The sequence below is a fragment of the Falco rusticolus genome, chromosome 8 (genome assembly GCF_015220075.1).
Source record: "Falco rusticolus isolate bFalRus1 chromosome 8, bFalRus1.pri, whole genome shotgun sequence".
Lineage (NCBI taxonomy): Eukaryota > Metazoa > Chordata > Aves > Falconiformes > Falconidae > Falco > Falco rusticolus.
The window spans coordinates 41,768,612-41,787,658 of NC_051194.1; the positions used below are offsets into that span (position 1 = coordinate 41,768,612).

Here is a 19,047-nt window from a genome sequence, read left to right on the forward strand (position 1 = left end):
GGTGCTGGAGCGTGTCCAGAGAAGGGCCATGAAGCTGGTGAAGGGTCTGGAGCACAAGTCTTATGAGGAGTGGCTGAGGGAACTGGGGCTGTTTAGTCTGGAGAGGAGGAGGCTCAGGGGGGACCTTATCTACCTGAGAAGAGGTTGTAGTCAGGTGCAGGTTGGTCTCTTCTCCCAGACAACAAGCGACAGGACAAGAGGAAACAGCCTGAAGTTGCACCAGGGGAGGTTTAGATTGAATGTTAGGAAAAAATTGTTCACCAAAAGGGTTGTCAAGCATTGGAACAGGCCCCAGGGTGGTGGAGTCACCATCCCTGGAGGTATTTAAAAGACATGTAGATGCAGTGCTTAGGGACATGGTTTAGTGGTGGACTTGGCAGTTCTAGGTTAACAGTTGGACTTGATGACCTTAAAGGTCTTTTCCAACCTAAACAATTCTACGATTCTATGATTCTAGGTATGGGCAGCTGGAATAATCTCCCTTTTGTGTCCAGAAGTGAGCTGCAAAAGTCTTTATGCCTTATGCATTATGAAAGAAGCCACCTTTCATGAGGAAAAGTAGGTTGTAGCAGGTTGGCTGGAAGCACAACATGAAAGAGCAGCTGCTAAACATTGAACTTATGCTGGAAAAGCCCTAGGAAAAGTGCTTACATGCAATGTGTTGTTATGTGTCCCTCTGATGATCAGCCAAACAAAGGTATATATACAGTCCGGAATTTTGCAATACAATATCATTCTGAATTGGACCCTGGGGGAATAATTTGTCATGCATAATTTATCTACTGAATTTAGTTTCTTCCTCTTCTAACAAAATAGCATAAAACAGTCAGATTGCCTAACGTTATTTTTTAAATGGACTGATTGATAAAAATTCTCCCAGATTATTGGAGTTATTTGAGCTATATAGGGATAGTTCCAACTGACTGGTTAAATTACATGGTTTTGTTTCACTTTCCTGATTATGAAAACCAATGAGTCAACTAAGCCACCCCTGCCCCAAAGCATTTCTTTTATGGGGATAACTGGCGTGAGTATAGCATTTTCTTTTCCATGAATACACAAACACTGTAAGGTGTTCTGCATTTTCTGCAGCTTTGAAAGGGTGGAGCCTTTTTGACTGTGTAAAAGAAATGGTCTTGAAGCAAAAGGCTGAACTTTCTGGGGTCATTCACTACAGATTTTAATCCAGCCCTTCTTATCACAGCCCATCCCAGATAGAAGTTATTGTTACCTTCCCTCTTCCTAGTTGATTGCTGACAAGTCGTCCAGCTGGTCTGTGAAAACCAGAAAAGATCAAATGTATACAAAATAATTTTGAAATCGCACAACCTCAGAGAGAAATAGCAACGGCAACATTGGAACAGAACAATGAACTTCATGTAAGACTGTGTTGTGTGTAAGCCCTTTCACTCACTGACAATGTAAAACAGATTGATGTGCTTTGAGGCTGTGGTTGCTGATAAGAGATGCCATGTCTATGCCTTTTTACTCCCAGCCAAAGTGAAAGCAATTAAAATATTTAGAAGTAGCTGCCTTCTCCCGATCCAACAAGAAGCAAATCTGGGCTTCCTTAGCAGTAATCCTTTCTTCCACAGTTCTGGAGAGAGGTGGACCAGAACCAGCAGAACCCTGGAAAACCTTAGTGACAGGAGTCTGTAAAATTTGGAGGAAGTACAGTGAATAGGTATGCTACCTTGTGCGCTATGACTGGCTGCTCAGCAGGTTCAGAAAAGAATATTGTTGCCTTTGGTTTATCTGTTTAAGTAGACTTGACAGGTTTTTTGCTCATTTCTGCTCACTACAGTACTTTTTTTCCCCAAAAGGTCTAACAATAGAACCACGTCATATGGCACATTTAATTTAGGAAGACATCTGAAAACAAAATTACCAATTCAAAACTAGCTGTTCTCAAAGGAACACAGTTGCCTGGTGCCAATAATCTTTTGGATCCTCCTACGCTATCAACAAAGTTCTAAATTTGTCAAAGTTTGGGATATTAAGGTGTCAGTTTTACCCTACCTTAACTCTGTAATGGATAGTGAAATGTGTTGATTCAAACTTTCCTTTTTTCTAGTATTACAGTACTAGTCAGCATTTACATAAAGCTTAATATTTACCCCAGCAGAAGCCAATTTATGTTTGTTAGTATTCTAGCTATGATTTTAAATGTTACTCTTGAAAAAGAAAAAAAAAACAAAGTAACAAACCATCACAAACTTCTGATTTTTATGAGAACTATAAAAAAAACCCTCCAGAATCAAGGTTGGTTAAGTGGTTAGTTAATTATGAAATATATATATATTTGTCTATTAATCCTGCACACAAAAGTTTCATTCCTATGTAAAAATGGATGCAAATTAATTTCAAATGCAAAAGAACATCTGTCTAACATTCCTGTATATAAGCCTTTTCATGAGCTAGATGGGTAGTTTTATGACCAGCTGAGAGAAGGAAACCAAGCTGGGGATCAGAAAAGACTCCCAGTGAAAGTGCTGGTAGTCATTTAAAGTTTGAGCAGACAAAGCATTCCAGAACACACTGCGGTTTTTAAGTGAAAGTAGAGGAGATAGAGAAAATCACATTTAAATTGTCTGAACAAGCCCCCTGCTGAGAGAAAGGCAGAGGGATATTACATATATATAAATATATATATATTAGCAGATCAACAGATTTGACACTATCATGCCTCAGTTCCCCACTGCATACACAATTGTCTTACATCTGGTACTCAGGTGGTGCCTCACACTAAGACTGCACTGTTTTCTCCCAGAGCTATCAGGCTCCAAGGCTGAGACAGATCATGCTTTTCATACTTTGTATTTACATTCTTAAAGAAATAGCTACTGTGCTTTTAACAGCGATAGGAAAATAACAGCAATAATGTTCTGCCCTATAGGTTAATCTGTGTATTACCTAAAATATTTTCATTATGATCTTTACACATATTTATTTTTTGAACTGTTGCAAAAGAATTTTGATAAATTTCTAGATGATGACTCCACAGTGCTAAGCAATCTTCGGATCTTATTGGCAGCCAAGGAGTCTTTTGCATTGTATTGCAGGGGCATCAAACACTTTGGAGCTGTAAAGAAACATGAAATCATATTAACCACTATTTCCACCCTCGACTATTTCTCTCACATCCCTCAATTATTTTAAATTAAAGATTGGTAAATTTCTTCACTGTGAAGCATGTAGAATTATACAGTTACATAATCTGATGCAGTGTCAGTCCATGACACTTTCACTATTCTGTTTTTTCTTACCTTGTTCTCGGTTTCATGTATATAAATGAGGAGAAAGAACCGTCTCTTCTTTGATAGTTTCTGAGTTCTTTTGATCCTCCTCGGGATGTGTGTGCATGTGTTTGTACACACACGGGCATGATGGGGTTCCCAGCTTGACCGTGAGAGCTTTTAGGTGCTGAGATAATGCAAATAATAAAAAAAAATCAAAGTTGATTGATGCCCTTGTATGTGTGGGTGTCTAATTAGTATTCCAAAGGCATTACTTCCAATTGGATGCAGAAATGTATGTTGTATGCCAAATATGTGATTCATACTGACTAATAGAATATAAGTAATAGACTTTTTTATTTGAATTTAATTTAAAAGAAAATGTTTTTGACCATGCCTCTTCAAGATTGCATCCCTCTTCAAGCCAGAAAAATGCCACATACATGTACATTGAAATGAGTTTAAAGGTAGGGTTTGATAAGTTGGAGGGCCATTCTCTCCTTGTGGAGCTAATGTATCTCCCATTACCATTAAATCGTGTTATATATGCATATTAAGGGAAGAATATTAGTGATTAATAACAACCCATATTTTCCAGTGTGCTGAACTCTTTCAGGAACCAGTGAAGGTCCTGAGAGCTGCCTGGTTTAGCTAAACTGTACCTTAAATGAACATATGTTTTATAGCAGATCTTTAAATAAACCCAGTGGATTCAGTGATCATTTCAAGGTCAGTCCAGTCTTAACTTTTGACATATAGCAATGTAGCTAAGTGTGCTTAAGAGAAAGAAAGTGTATTTATTTCAGTGCTGTCAAATAGTGGTGGTTGGTCTGTCCACAGCTCCCAAATTAGGCCATTTTAGCACTCAAAAACACTGTGGGTATTTTTTCCTCTTACTGGTTAATGATATTAACTAGTCATTGGTTCCTGAGAAAAGAAGGAAAAGGATGTGTGTTAGGCTCATAGCAACTTCAATTAGTTGTTAGCAAAAGATTTTATCCTGGTAGCAAAACCAGAAAAAAAAATCTTTTAAATTAATTTGAAGATGCCTACATTTAGAGAATGGCATTGCTTTAACAGGGCTATGCAAATGAGTCCAATTTAGCATCTTGTATTCAGCTGGAAACCATTGCTAAATGATCGGGATAGCCAGTCACAGATATTAAAATGAATTATATCTAATCTGAATTTTAGTCACGCTACATTAACTAATAGAAAGTTATTAACATTTCAAGAGAAAAAAAGCTTTTGCCTGCAAAATTAACAGTGGCTGAGATGTGACCTGTGAGCCATGCAGCCTGATCACTGTAATGACAGTGTAATGGCATATTTACATTAAAATCTCTGCAGCTAATATGTGATTCAGAATTGGACGTTAAGTCGAGGATTATTTAGTCTGGCCTGTTGGCCTTTCTCTAAGTAGTTTTTTTTTACTTCAATACAAATCTGAAACTTTTCATTTCATGACTATTTATGTGACTAGTTTCTATGGCTATGTCTCTCCATCTTTATATGGCCAGCTTACTCTTTCATTTTCCCCTTCCTTTTTCCAATATATTTATCTTTTTTTGCGGGCATGTACAACTTCAAGAAACCCACATTAGTTGCAAGCCAGTCAGGAAAAGGGAAATGTTTTTCTACTTCCTTTTTACTGTTAATTTGCTTCAAAAGCCAGTATGTTTTCATGTTTTCCTTCCTACACTTTTTAAATATACAGCACCCTGGAAAAAATGGGTAATTCAAAGCTATCTTTATCTGGATAGAAGAAAATGTATAATTATAAAGCTATTCTTACCCTTAACAGTCAATGACAACCTGCTACAGTTTCTCCTGCTACCAGTTCATTTCTACCAAAGCAAAGCCTTGAAAGTTACGGACCTGATAATGTGGCAACTGCAAAATCTATAGCATTTGTTAAATCTATGGAATACTTGGGTATATGAATTTGTTTGGTTCATTACTTAAAAGACACAGCAACATTAAAAAAGAGAAAATGCAGTGAAATTAAGAAGCTAACTGGATAAAATTATCGCTTTAATTTCCTAATCAGAGCATTATTCAGAGAAGTCCAGTTTAAAGATGAGCTTGATTTGGCTTGTGTTGGTTATTTGTACAAAACAGGACATTTTCATAAAGGCTCAGACTCCAGCTGGACCTTCAGTGTTGAGAAAAATGCTGGATACATTTTATTAATGCAACTTTTTTTTTCTTTTTTGTAATTTTAATATTTTATTTAAATTTTGCATTAAATATGTGTTTCATTGCCATTTTCTATGAATCCGTAGGCAGATATTATTCTCCTGTGAGAGCTGCTTTTTTATTTTTAATGAAAACTTAAATAAAATGATAAAGCTAAAAGCAGTAATTAATGACCAAAACCATATACCTTATACATTACAGATCTGTGTATGTATTTACACACAACACCAGGCAATTATGTAAGTGCACAAATTCTATTAAAAAATAAGGAAAAGAATTGTCTCATAATTAGGTCTTCAACATGACGGTATTCCTATGAATTTTGCACTTGCTGTTCTTTAAACTTTAAATGAACAAGCAGGGCCTCATGTGACTCAACTTTTTCACTGGTTTGTTTTCTGTTTACAAAGGGCGCATGTTGTGCTTCTGCTGCAGCCTTGACATATGTCAATCACATAATAGTCATGATATAAATGCCATCTCACCTCCATTTCCCAATTAGAAAAAGAGAATTAATGTAGGGACATCTGTTTGACTGACAAGTATCTATGCAGATAGAGCTCTGCGCACAGATTTGTAATAAACACAGGTGCTTCGTTTACTGCAAATGTACAGCTTCATCATATTTCTGAAATCTTTATTATGATGCAGTCATACAATAAATGCTGATTGAACAAATAACTAGAAATTTCATCTGATACAACATGGTAATAAGCTTAACTTAATTTGATATTTCAGAAATCATCTCCTAACATCTGAATTTTCTGTTCAAAATGCATGAATAATACTGAGCTCAGAGCCAAAGACACCCCCCTCTGAGGTCCCAGGTGGACCACAGATGTTTCAGGCCTCATGGCCAGTAGATTCTGATGTAAGTGGAACTAAAGCAGCTTCCCTAATATTATGGGACTGCCACCAAGGCTCTTCAAAGGCCTTTACTTTTTTTCCTTTTATCATACTTTGGACATAGTCAGGTACGTGGTAAAGCCATACCTATTCTGCAGCGCTTTTTGCTGAAAATTAGACCAGCCCCCTAAAAATAATACCAGAGACTTAATCTTGGCTATAGTTATAGGACTGAGTTGTCCCTTTTTCCCCCAGCTCAGTCCCTGACCACCACCACCCCCATGGCCCACAACTCACTAAGGGATCTGAAATGCTCCCTCAATACTGCATTTTGTTGTAAAAATGGTATTTCCTCAGTTTAGTTACTGTTCTTTTTTGTCTGTAGATTGCCTGTAACAATTTCTGTCATTAATATTACCAATCTGAACGTTTTCTTTGCAAGGGCCAGGACCACTTCTTAGACTACTAATGCAGCACATTTATTTCTATAAACACCTCAGTGATATTGTTACCTTCAAATTTAAAAGCCAGTTTAATTAGTTAGAAACACAAAGCATGTAAAAATGAAACTGCAAAATCTTTTCTCTCCAGATGGACTAGTAGTATCTGTGGAGAGTAGACGAGGTTAGGAAGACAAGACAGAGGAGCATATAAACAGGAGTGAGCTGGAGATTCAAAGATAGGTTGGGTTGTTTGCCTATGTTAACCATCTTCAAAGCTTTGAACAGGAAAATGGTGTGGCTCTAACAGCAGGTTTCATTATGAAATAGAATAAAAGTCAGGGATGGTGAGCTTATTTTTGAGAGAGGGGACCGGAAAGATAAAATCTACCTAGTTGTCTGAAATGTTTTCAATTTTAAGTGGCTCTCAGAGGACCTCATTGAAATGTGGTCTTCTGAACCTACCAAGGCATGTCACTGGGAATTCAGCAGGCAAGAACAAGTCTCTCTCAGTAAGGTTTGTCTCCATTCTTAGAACCATCCTTTGAAAGCAGAGGTTTTCACAGGGTGCCAGTAATGGTGAGAAAATTCCTTTTATCACAGAGACAAGTTCACTGGTGAGACCCCTTCTTTAGGAAAATGAGTAGATTCCTATACTTAATTAACAAAAAATTCTCAGATGTCAAATGTTGATCTACCACTTACTCCTACCTACAAGTTTCACTGCCAATAAACAAACTGCCATCAAAGGAATTCTGCTGAATATTTTGCCTGGTATTAGACAAGACCATACAACAATAAATGGTCATGAACCTACTATTTTCTTTCAGGTGCTTCATTGTTCACATACCAAAAACATGCCAGAAGACAATGCTTCTCTTTGCCTTCTCTGTGGGTACAGAATGGTTTGAAATGAGATTAGCTTTTGAGATGTGGTTTTAGCTTTTTAGGTAAGGATATCTGCCTACTTTGGTGACAAAATGCTCAAGGAGGCTCACAAATGAAAGAGACATTGTACTCCTTTCTGAAAACTTCACAGACCTCATCTATCTCCTTACTGCCAGCACTGTGAAAGCTTGTTATTTGAGCTTACTACGAGACCTGATTTCTCCCCAACGTCCACCTCCTTCCAGCCACTTCCTATGAAATTTGCAGAAGACATTGTTCCACTGGTGTCTTCTAAAGTGGTTTTGGTGTTATGTGATTTTCAGATCCTTCTGGGCTGTCCAAGTTGGAATGGAAGCTCTGGTTTCCTACATTTAAGGGTGGTTGTCTCAAATTGCACAGTTGGGCTGAGAAAATTTCCCAGATATTTTTTTTTTTTTCTGAGAAATTTATTTTCCATAAATCAATGTTCCTTCACACAACCAAAAGGAGTAAAATATACAGACAGAGGAGTAGGGAGGGACAGGGATGTAAAGAATTCCCAGATAACTAAGAGAAACTGTTCTACTACAGTCTTGAAATTTCTGTGATAGTTTGGGGAATCTGCCTAAGTCCAACATCTTAGGACATTACGCTTATCTTTATCAACTTTAATTTTTGTGACAAGCATAATTTTCAATGGCTTCATTTTCAACACCAAAGAACTATCAATAAGTGAATGAAATATCTATATAATTGTAATGTGCTGATTGTGGTGCTGATAAAGCCAGGTTCCTCAAGATTATCTGCAAAGAGATGCCATCTGAATTTATCAAAAAGTGTTATTTTCAATAAGTGGATTGAGTCGTTAATGGAGCCCCTTTTAAACCACTACCTTTTGTAGGATTCATTAATTAATACACTTGAACTCTCCCTTTACTCCCTCCCCACCATTGTTGCTTTACAAGGCTTCCTGTGATATTCTTTTATACATTTTAGGGTTTCCCCACCATTTGTGACAGGCTCCATTCTCTGCCTCTGCATCTCTCCCTAAAGCATCCCCATGACTTTTCTGACACGATGCTGTACAAGTAAAAGAATCATTCTGAGAAGTCAAGCAAACAGCCTAAGCCTGTAAATGATCAACTCACCTTCCAGACCTTTGATAGGTCTAATTCCCATTCTGAAGTCTAAAAAATCTGCAATGCCCCAAAACAAAGGTTAAACAGCTTGAAATTTTGGATTACCACTAGCAGCCAAAACTAGGAAATACACATACAACCCTATAGGCCCATGAACTGGGCTATGTTATGAATGCTGAGCTGCCTTGTGCTTTTTTTCACTTTTACCTAGCTCCTCAGCTGCTTTGCCCACTGATTAAGGTTGTAATTTCCTTCATACTGTTTTACAGATTCTAGTATCAGCAGTCCTTCACCTGATTGCTGGCTCTTGTTGTCACATCAGTCATATATAAATAAATCATAAATAATATGACCAGATCTTTCCTTATCTTATATGGAACTTGCAATTTAATGTTCTCTTGGTTGTTCCTTAATCCTGTTTTTCAGTGTTGGCACTCAAGGGCTAGGCAAGGATATCATAGATTATTTAAGCTACATAACAGGGAGACTCTTCTAAACTCCTAAAAAAAGAGTTGGGCAGAGAGGAGCCTATTGATGTTCAACAAAGGCAAATGTAAGGTCCTGCACCTAGGAAGGGGAACAACGCGCACCAGTACAGGCTGGGGCTGACCTGCTGGAAGGCAGCTCTGCACAGCACTTTGCCTACAGGCCATCAGTGTGCCCTGTGGCCAAGAAGGTCAATGGAACTCCGGGGTGCATTAGGAGGAGTGTGGCCAGCAGGTTGAGGGAGGTGATCCTCCCCTTCTGCTCTGCCTTGGTGAGGCCACATCTGGAGCGCTGTGTCCAGTTCTGGGCTCCCCAGTTCAAGAGAGACAGGGAACTACTGGAGACGGTCCAGCAGAGGGTTATAAAGATGATGAGGGGACTGGAGCATCTCCCTGGTGAGGAAAGGCTGAGGGAGATGGGCCTGTTTAGCCTGGAGAAGACTGAGAGGATATTTTATAAACGTCTACAAATATCTTAAGGGAAAGTGTCAGGAGGGTGGGGCCAGGCCCTTTTCAGTAGTGCCCGACAACAGGACAAGGGGCAACAGGTACGAACTGAAACACAACAAGTTCCATCTGAATATAAGGAGAAACTTCTTTACCTTGAGGGTGACAGAGCACTAGAACAGGCTGCCCAGGGAGGTTGTGGAGTTTCCTTTTCTGGAGACGTTAAAAATCCACCTGGATGGGATTCTCTGCAACCTGCTGTAGGTGAACCTGCTTAAGCAGGGGGGTGGGGTAGATGATCTCCAGAGGTCTCTTCCTTCAGGTTCCCTGACCATTCTGTGATTCTGTGAAATCATGCTGCAGCTGAGTAGATGAAAGTATCATAACCATGTGGAAAAATAGTAATTTACAAAGTACAAAATGCCTTATGACCATTGTCGACTAGCCTTATGGAAGAGAGGGACACAGTGATTAAAGAACTTGAAACTAAATGTCAGCAAGCTATTCACTTAACAAATAGCATCCTAATTCCTTCTTAGCTTTCTATGCTGTCACTGTAGCCACAAAAAACATAGCTTCTGCCCCCAAAAGATTATAATTTCTGTAGAAAATGTAAGAATTCAAGTAAAAAAAAGAGAAAGCTGGAAATATCTTGGGGATAAAAGCAGTCTTGTGCATGTTCTGTTCATACTAGAATAATTGTTGGGACCTTCTTTTTCCTTTAGTCAGATGGGGAAGGAGTGTCAGAAAACCTGCAAGCAATGTAAGGGCCAACACCTTTTTTTACTGGGCCTCAGCTAGAAAGTATCTGTTAAAACCAAGAGCTTTAGGTGAGCCATAGGAGAGAAGGGAGACGAATGCACCATCAGGTCATGTAACTGTCACCTCTGACAGACCCCTCAGCTGTGAAGAGTCCACAGAAACTGCACCAGTCAGCAGCAACCACATCCAACAAACAGAAGATTTAAAAGGAAAAGCCCAACAGTTAGATGAAACTATGTGCCAAAAAGATAGAAAAGACAGCAAAGACAGTATGAAAATTCATAGTATTAAATAGTCCCCTGGCACGTTCTAAGGAGGAAAGTCCCACCCCAAAACAGTTGCATCCATGATTCTGAGTTCAGAAAAAAAATACTACTTAAAAAGACAAACAACCTCCATGCTTTTCTCCCTGTAATGCTTCACTCTTACATTACCTCTAAAATCCTTTTTTCCAAACCAAACTTCTGAGGATGAATCCTCACAACAGTCCCTAGTTCACCATCTGAGGTATGCGCGTCATCTCCCCTCTGCCTACACGAAGCATCTGTAAGTCAAAGTTGTACCAAGATCTTGGCTGTTCAGTAAACAGCCCAGTTCTTTAAGAGGTTCATCCTTCTGAACAGGCACATGGAAGTGACCAGAATTAGCTTAGAACACGTTGTATGTTTGAATGCTAAAATCAGCAAGCTGACAACTGCCATTAAGGTAACATCAAGATTCTAATGGTCTGTTGGCATAATTATAATACGCCTGACTTAAAATACCTTTGACTTGAAAGCACAATATAAAGATTAAAATAGCATAAAATAAAACGAAATAAAATAGCTCCTCCTATAGTTCTTAAATAAATTCCTTTTGTCCCACACAGTATATTTTAGATATAAATTGGCAAATTGTATTGATCAGCTGTGTAGCTAATACTGTATTTATTTTTTTCTGATATTAAATTTTGGCCATTCCTAGTGTCACTGGACAGAGAGCATCATCAAATACAAACTTTTTAGCTTAAAATGTCTTTAAAAATATAGTTTGACTTTGACCTTTACAAGGACACTTCATGTAAAACTAACTCACAAACATTTCAGTCCTAAAATGTTAATGCATTACAAGGTTAATTGCTCTTATTAATCCATTAAAGAAGAACTGTATGCCCTTTCTTATATTAACCATTATTTACTTATTTCATTCTTATGTCCGAAGTCCAAAAGCGCATATCTTTGTTGCAAAAACTAACAAAATGTTAGTTAGGAAGGTCTCACAAAACTTCAACTGGATTCTATTTGTGTGCCTTCATTAGTGCTAAAAGTCTTGGCATTAAAAAAAACATGTGGCAAACAGGGTGGTCAGCAGTTTTTTTGAGATCACTTGCTGGAGCAATTCAAGTCAAAGAGGCTAACATATCTCTTATTTAGTTAAAAAAATATTTCTTTTTTTTTTTTTTTCCTTTGCCTGTGATTTGAGAACAAGAGAGGAGATTTTTATGTACATATGTAGCAATGGTAAGCAGCTGTAAAAACCTCCTACCCTAAAGATTGATGAATATATGTTTCATTAACACCAGCACATCTGAAAGACATTTAACACTTTGGAAGACCAACTATGGTTCTTTAAAATGCCTCAGATGAAATGCCCTATGATATGGTCTTTAATGGCCATCTTATTACCCTATAGCGCCTTCTCCATTAAAAATTTGTAAAATCTTACCTACTGAATATACCTGACTACAGTCTAAATGATTATTTTGCTAGGATATTTGGAACTATACTTTCATGAGCAGATGTAAGATTTGCACCAGAAATATTTGAAAAGAATTCCTGAAATATTTTTTTAATTCCTTCATCCTATTTATAATGTTTTTCTACTTAAGACTTTAAAGACTCACCACACCCTCTGAATACCGAAGAATAGATAACCACAGAGCAAATGCTTTGTGGCCATCCCATTCCATTTTCATTGAATGTAGTTAACAATGAGCATATCTGTAAGGTTCAACATCTGTTTGTGGGTGTAGTGCAAAGAAATCCAGAAGGTGAACTGGCTGGGTAAATATTTTCTACAAATAACATTTTCTGAGTTACTCTAGCTCTGATGCAGCCCTGGATGGAGGCCATCCACCCAATGCTTGTAAAGAGCTCTCCTCCAACAGAGCACATACCAGTGGTACAGGTGGAGGGCCCTACAGGATGCTTGTTTCACACCCCTGGAGAAAAGATTGGCTTCCACTAATACATGTGGTAGCACTGAGGGCAGGCAGGCAGGTTTCCATGCAGACTCAGGTAAGCTTAAAGGCTTTTGTCCATTCAGAATGAAAAGTACATTGTACTTGACAATAAACCTGCCATTTGAAACCTCAGGGGTTTTAATCTTATAAATAATAGAGTTCAGAGAAGAAGGGTTTGCAAGTCTGCATAGCGCTGCCTGGAATTCAGATTTATGTAATGCACTCATAGGAATGTGGTGCTGAAACGCATGCAAGTGTTAGGGCATTTGAGATTCAAAGCCTATATTGCACAAAAATATGCAATGCAACACTAATATTCCTCTCTGTTATGCTATTTTCACCAGCTGCTACGAGAACATCCATCACTCAATGGCAGGTCAGAACTATCCAGTCCACTGCAGGCACTGACATAGCTTTTTACTTTCTGTTGAAGCCCCTGTTAACAAGCATGATGTCCACAGCAGAGGAAACTTTGAAATCTGTAAAATGAGCCAAAGGAGGTGCACATTACTAATCACATACAATAAAATCGTTTTCAGTCATTAGGGCTGATAGCAACTCTTCTTTGTATATGCTAGCCTACGTATTTTGAGAAAATAAGAAAAGCGGGGCTACTATCTTGTATTGAACAAGGGTTTGAAAAGATTAGTTCATAAAGTACATAGAAAAAGCTCTGGTTTAGACATATAATAACAAAGGGTAAGAATTTAGAATTATTCTTCTTTGAGCATCAAGAGAAAATTTGCAGTAGTTCTACTGCAAAACAAAGTCACCCCCCAAGTGCATTCAGGCATCAAAAATAATTTCTACTGTTTTAGGATGTGAAAAATGTATTTGAAAAATTCAGCAGCATAAAAAAAAGTCTGTTAACCACATTGTGGGATATCTTTGTCTGGCAAGTGCATTCAGAAATTTGGGAGCATTTCTTTAACACTTTCCACTTTAAAAATCCAGAATATTAAAATGGCAAGCATGAAGCTGTTAGCCTATGCAGTTTCGCTGTAGGGAGGTTATCACATGCAGCTTTGCTGCGTTATTCATTGCTTGCAGCTCTTCCAATCAGATAACCTTAACAAACATGGTGCTATCAATTGCCAGATGTGGTACGTGCTACGCAGCCTCTAGTTTTTGACGGACTAAAATGGATCTGAGAATTCTTCTTTTTATGTTATCAACCATCAGTCACACTATGAGATTCACAAGGAGTATCTGGAAGTGCTGTCAAGTGCCAATTAGTGATGTTGCTGACCCAAAAGATAAAGAAGATTGTAGAAGAAGCAGCCCAGTATAATTCTCCACTCCACTGTCCTTAAAGTGGACCATCGTTTATGGATGTACTCCTGTAGATGAAAGGGAAATAGGAGGTCAGTGTTTCGTGTCTTCAACAATCTTCTGCAATCTTCTCATCATGAATTGTAAATAGTATCACTATGAACCTACTCTTCCTGCACTGGAAAGCAGAGCAAACGGCTCAGCAAAGCCAAACGCTGATAATATTGTTTCTCAGGGCACAGAGCTGAAGGCCACACTCTGTCCTCCACTGTCATGCTGTGTATGGGTCCGCATGGGTGGAGCTCACCCCGGGCCCTGGTAGTGCCCTTGCTGACTCCCCACCTCCTCCCACTTCCCCATGGCTGTGGGGTACGTTCACACCATGCAGCTGCTGGGTTGGGAACCTGAGCTCTTCATCATCTGAAGGCAATCTGAAGATTGATGAACAATCATTGGAAATGTCTTCCTCCTTCTCAGAGCAATTCTCAGCACAATCTGGCAAAATGTCATTATCACTTAATATGGTTTTATCACAAGGTGTTCCTGCTTTCAGAACTGCAAATGATTTTTACAAGGTCAAAAGCAGAATATCATGCCCAGGTGTTCACCATCTTGAACTGTAGAACAAAAACCGCCTTCTTAAAGAGGCAACATTGCTCCAGTGCACAGAGAACACCTGACAAATTTGGATTTGAAGGGACCAGCCTATGTGCAGTCCTCTCCATCTAAGGGTTACAGCATCCAGTAGTCAGCATAGATACAATGCATTATTAATTAGCATATACAAATCCTATTTATATTAAAAAAGCTTGCTTAGTGAAGGAGACATAATTCCTATTATTACCATCCCAAATAGCAGAAAACAAATATTGTATACGGAGCTAATAAAAATACAGGATAAGAGCAATATCTATGGAGTATATTTGTACTCTACACACATTTTTTTTATGTGGGACCACTATTTTTCATGGTAAATTATGTATGCTAACAGAATCTTTCTGAGCGTACCCGTGCACCTGAATGGCAATTTTCTGAAAGAGCAGTGCTGGAGAGACATATCATCTGGATCTATGGTACTTATGCTACACAGCTATTGTATATGCAATTGGTTTGTGACTTTTTAAAATATGCGTGCATGGAGGGGCTACAAAATTACTTCAGAGCTGCCTGGGCAAGCATAAGGGGGTTCAGGTCTCTCCTTCATACCACAAAGTCCCCAGTTTACTATCAAACCAGCAGTGCATAGTCATGCTCCAGAGTCCACTAAAGTTGTGGTATCTCTCCACTACCACTCTGGTTCAAATACCATTGAAAGCAGATGTTGCACAAACATTAAACAAAGTTGAACAGACTTGGAGCTTATTCATGCATTGGATTCTATGAGAACACAATGGAAACCTGTCAGTAATGCAGGAAAGACCAGATCGAGCTGGCAGACTATCTCCCTGTGTGATAATTTAGCATAAGAGCAGAACTATTCCCTGGAAGGTGCCAAACAATTAGAGGACAAGTCACAACAAAAAAGGCATTCCTAACCAGTGCAAACATTTGTCAAGGTATGGAAACAATTTACAATGTTTTCAGAACCGTGGTTCAGGTCAGTTCATTTTTATACTCTCCCATATGGTTCTGCTCCTTCTATTTCCAGAGTGAACCCTATTTACCTGGATGGTTACTGTAGAAAATATATTGTTTGCAGAGAAAGTGAGAGTCATCAATAAAGAAAACTTCTCAAGATAGGTATATTGAGTATGTGTATTGGTTTGATCTGACAAGGGAAGAAAATGGCAAACAACTTGTTTTCTGCTTGAGAGGTATCTAGGAGCAGAGCACCGGTCAGATGCTGTATTGTGCCTTCCGGAGGATTAGCAATAAAAGCACTATTTGGGTGGAGAGAGGAAATAAAAGTGGCTTTCAGCCACATTTTTGCCTTTATGAAACTGAGCCTGCCAACAGACTAAATAGCATTTGTACAAGGTTTTCACTTCCCCTGCAAGCCTGGAAAGAGAAAAGATGGGTTAAATCCTTCCACGCATAACTGGCAGCACGGACCACATCAGGTGGTCATGGCTCTGCTGTCCCCTAACATGAAAGCAGAAAGGTGATATGCATTTAAAACCAAATTCTGTATGCCACACCACTCCTTATGGGTCTGGACTTACTTTGCTTTCCTCATCACAAATGAACTGCCAGCCATGCCTTGATGGTGGCTTTCAGCCTCTGAATACCAGCAAAGCAACGTTCCTCTTGTTCCTAAGCACAGACCTCACAAAAACCACTATACCTTTTACAGTCATCCTTGGAAAGCTAATTTCCTTCCATAATAAAGTTCAGGAAGTCTAAACACAGGGCAATGATTGCTCCAGCTCTGTGCTAGATTAATATAGAGTATTCAAATTGCTTAGGAAATGGGGTATTTTTTTTTCCCTAATGAATCATGCAGTATGTTGTCCATACTTAAATGACACATTAGGTTGGAATTTCAAGCTTTTTTAGGGCAGAAATGGTCTTTATGGAAGACAAAAATAAAGTTAATGATGCCAGAGTGGCTTTATTCTAGCTAACTTGCATGAAACTGGCACAAAGCCCTGAATATTAGCCTATGATATTTGCAAAAAAAAGCAGGAGTTTGGGCTGTTAGAAAAGCTTTCATTGATAGCAACTGCAACATATTAATCTTAGACAAGGGAACTACACTATTTAATTAAAAATGGAAAGTAATAATAGTTTAGCACCTCTTTCAGAAAAAGTGAAGTGCAATGGAAACGGAGAATGTCTTCTCCATGAAGCTGCATTGAAAAGTACTTTTGCATTCATGTGACATTGAGAAACAAATGACAAAGAATTTTCCATTAATAATTTAATTTGGGGGCCAGAGGGCCATCAATAACGTCATAAGCACATAACATGGAGCCAAGTTTATCCCTGAGATAAGCAATCACAGTAGAGTTCCTTTACAGCATGTTTGAATTTGAGTCTATGGAATGCAGAATTTCAAAAAACATTTTAAATAACTGGTAGGAGCAGCTGCCAACCCACCTCAGATCGTTGCGTCTGTATGCTAAATACTTAAAACACAGAAAAATGAAGCTGTAGCACTGAAAAGTGGAGTATTACCAGGAAGTGCTGAACATCTCCACCTCCCATCTGTATTAAAAGGAGACACAGAAACAACAGTCAGTCATCATCTGGCAGGATTATTACAGCATTAAAATTCAGCCCTGGTGGCTAAAACCAAAAACGCACTCAAATTTCTGAGGAAAATTTAGCCATTCAAGTTGAAGATCCAGGTTAATTTTGTGGTGCACATTTAACACTGAAAACAAGGATTTTTAGCAGAAAGTATGTTGAGTCGAGGTGATGTTCAAATTTGCTAGGGAATGATGAAGTGAGGTTAATAATCCAAAATCATAATTTTTGATAGGACTAAGCTATGCGCACAGAGCCTTCAGTTAAGCGTTAAGATGTAACTCACATCCACATTCAGCAAAACCCTCTGACTCATAGGCGCGTTGTTCCTTGAGGGCTGGACAACTGGATTACTCTTTATTTTTTAAAGATGGATGGTGGCGATGCTGCTGCTCATCTTTTATAGCAGTGGTTAAAGCACTCACCCAGAAACTGGTGAGCTGACTACGGTTCAGTGACCTCCTCAGTGTGAGTGGGTTCAAACCTACAGCTCCAGCCTAGTCTCTGGCTACTAAGTTAAGCTGCAGTTGCTGAAGGTTTGGGGAAGGAGGGCAGGGAAGGGAAAAGAGAGAGGCAGTCTGAATCCTGCTGAAGCTGCATGGCTGTTCAGCAAAGGATACAAGATTTATAAGGCCAGAAATAAAGAGAGAATTAGAAGAAAAGGGGGCTTGACTATAGCCTAAACATGAGGGCTTCCTCTGGGAGAAAAAAGAGCCATCCTCTTCAACATTTTTAACGTTGCTAATTAGTTTTAAACCAGATTTTACAGTAATGTTTTCCTGTGTGAGATAGACATACTCTTTGATACATTTATAAAATTTAATGAAGAGCCCCATCTGTAGTAAATGCCTGATGAAAGACAGCAATGGGATGTGCAGCCACACACCACTCTGGGTGACACTGTGCAGCACAGTCACCCCAAGAGCCACCCACATCACTGCCTGCACTGAGCAGCACATTGTCCCTGTGCCCCAGGAGAAAGTGTGTGAGTCATGTGGAGACACGTTTTTGGGCTACAGTGTCCCCACAGGAGCTTTGTAATCTTCTTGCCAGCTGAAGGACACCTGGGATGCAGGATGCCCTGAGACTGGGGACCATGCAGCTGTACTGGTACCAAGTGCTGGCCTTGAATCTAAGATTCATCACCACAAGGAGTGTAGAAGTAGCTGGCAAAAAAAGAAAACTAGCAGTGGAACAAGGACAAAGGGAATGAAATCGTAAGAGGGTGCTCACGAGAGCAAGTAAAATCAGCTGCTTGATGAGGGTGCTTTTTACTGGGAAGAGGAACTGGACTTAGTGCCAGTCTTCTCTCACACTGACTGTGAGAACAGCAACAGGATTGAATGACTGTGAGCGAAAGGAAATCCAGAATCAGGAAAATTAGAGGACGCCATTTTTGTAGTCTCTTAAAAGAGGATAAAGCCTAATGAGATTGGTGTCTTGTACACTTTTCAGTGCATTAAACGTTGTTTTGTTTTGATTGCTTCCAAATTCATTCACCAGTCAGGTTACAATTATCACTGCCCTTAAAAAGTAACTCCTAATTCCTCACTGTTGTTCAGTCAGGCACTTTAGTTACTCACTATTTGGGGCAAGCATTAGCAATTTCACAGGTTTACTGATTTCCTTTTTAATTTAATCTCTATTTTATTTAATCCTAAAGAATTTGGAGATCAGGAGCTATACAAAGAATTGCCTCTTTGTGAGAAGTTTGCTTTGGTTGGCTGTCAGTGAATTTGTAGCCACAGCAAAAGCTTTGATACACCAGGGAGAAAATCATGCTTTTACCTAATCTTACCAAACCAACCTTGTTCAGATTGATTCAGTTTCCAGCCTTGGCTCTGACCTCACCCTTACCCTCAATCCTGCCTCACTTTCACACTGAGTATTTTATACAGCCTCTATTTTCTCCCTGCATAGCCTGCCCCCAACCCCCGCCCCCAA

The 19,047-nt window shown here is 39.0% G+C and overlaps 1 long non-coding RNA gene across 1 annotated transcript; it reads right to left on the reverse strand.

Moving 5' to 3' along the window:
- Positions 1–13,538: 13,538 nt before the first annotated feature.
- Positions 13,539–18,442, reverse strand: LOC119152935. Its single transcript, XR_005105984.1, has 3 exons — positions 18,337–18,442; positions 16,954–17,061; positions 13,539–13,982 (listed from the first exon to the last, which is right to left on the reverse strand). It is a non-coding gene; the product is annotated as an uncharacterized LOC119152935 (long non-coding RNA).
- Positions 18,443–19,047: the final 605 nt, after the last annotated feature.